We start from the raw sequence: 2,135 nt of genomic DNA, 5'->3' as shown, positions 1-2,135 counted from the left end.
TATCTGAAAACAAAAAATTATGAATTATCACGTCTTACATTTTTAGTATATATTGGTTAAAACCTGAAAACGAACTAATTTGTTATATAACTTATGATTACCAATATTCTTTTGTTTATTCTAAAAATTAATTTATGAAAAAAATAACAGAATGTTGTTAATGTACTTCAGAAAGTATCGGTAAACATGTGATGTAATATCTCGTGGAAACAGATATTATACTTCTGACCCTCATAACAAATGTAACGAAAATAGTTGTTGCAGTGGTTCAACCAATTTAGTACTCAACACTCAATAAGATTATAGACTAATATAAACCTGATTACAAATTATGGTTAGCACTGAACCTTTATCAACCAACTTAAAACCCAACACTCAATGAGGTTATAAACTAATATAACCCTACTTACAAATTATGGTTAGCACTGAACCTTTATCAACCAACTTAATACCCAACACTCAATGAGGTTATAAATTAATATAACCCTACTTACAAATTATGGTTAGCACTGAACCTTTATCAACCAACTTAATACCCAACATTCAATGGGGTTATAAATTAATATAACCCTACTTACAAATTATGGTTAGCACTGAACCTTTATCAACCAACTTAATACCCAACATTCAATGGGGTTATAAATTAATATAACTCTACTTACAAATTATGGTTAGCACTGAACCTTTATCAACCAACTTAGTACTCAACACTCAATAAGATTATAAACTAATATAACTCTACTTACAAATAATGGTTAGCACTGAACCTTTATCAACCAACTTAATACCCAGTGTTATACAATAACACTGTGATTTATTTTTTAAATTACTTTTCGCATCAGCATTTTTTATTTATTTTTTGTGTGTGTCACAAAGCTACCAACACAAACATAAACTGAAAATGATACATTAAAAAAAAAGAGTTATTTAAAGCACTAATGTTTTTAATTATTTATGTTCACAACATCAGTAAAAGTTAACGAAACGTCTGGATATTTGTTGCACTTCAGCAGTTGTCTAAGGTTTATTTCAATGGTTTAATTTGTAATAATAATAGTAACTTTAGAAGACTGTGTGATTATGTTCACACGTGATAAAAGCTATGAAATAATAATTTTTGTAACACTGGAAAGAGAGTTTACTTGTTTTGAAATGTGTTGATGAAATGTTTCTGGAACTGCTATACCATTATTGTTAAAGTACAAAGTTAAACCGTGTGTAGTTTACATCAGTAACATAGTGAGAATGTACACCTGTACAGTAAAACATAATGGTAATTTCTTTACGTTACAACACTCCGATAAGAATAAAACGTGCAACAATCTTATCAGCTGCATATTCCCAGAAAGCTGCGATAACACTCGTAGATAAGAAACACTAAAAAGTATAATAAGAAGCTTTCGGAGGAAACAGAAATAAGTAGGACAGGGAGAAGCATATTATTAACAAGGTAAATATCATTGTCTTTTATTACAGCCACCAGAATGTGGTATATTCTTTAAACACACTCGTCAAAGATTGTACTTGATGTGATGACATAGGCTCAGTGCAAACCATAAATTTGTCAAAATGTATTTATTAGTTTATGATCTTATTGAGTGTTGAGTACTAAGTTGGTTGATAAGGGTTCAGTGCTAACCATAATTTGTAAGTGGGGTTATATTAATTTATAACCTCATTGAGTGTTGGGTATTAAGTTGGTTGATAAAGGTTCAGTGCTAACCATTATTTGTAAGTAGAGTTATATTAGTTTATAACCCCATTGAGTGTTGGGTATTAAGTTGGTTGATAAAGGTTCAGTGCTAACCATAATTTGTAAGTGGGGTTATATTAATTTATAACCTCATTGAGTGTTGGGTATTAAGTTGGTTGATAAAGGTTCAGTGCTAACCATAATTTGTAAGTAGGGTTATATTAGTTTATAACCTCATTGAGTGTTGGGTATTAAGTTGGTTGATAAAGGTTCAGTGCTAACCATTATTTGTAAGTAGGGTTATATTAGTTTATAACCCTATTGATTGTTGAGTACTAAGTTGGTTGATAAAGGTTCAGTGCTAACCATAATTTGTAAGTGGGGTTATATTAATTTATAACCTCATTGAGTGCTGCTTTGGAATTATGATTATATGAGGTAT

The sequence above is a fragment of the Limulus polyphemus genome, unplaced genomic scaffold (genome assembly GCF_000517525.1).
Source record: "Limulus polyphemus unplaced genomic scaffold, Limulus_polyphemus-2.1.2 Scaffold11250, whole genome shotgun sequence".
Lineage (NCBI taxonomy): Eukaryota > Metazoa > Arthropoda > Merostomata > Xiphosura > Limulidae > Limulus > Limulus polyphemus.
The sequence above is the reverse complement of the archived record's forward strand: the minus strand, read 5'-3'. Positions refer to the sequence as shown.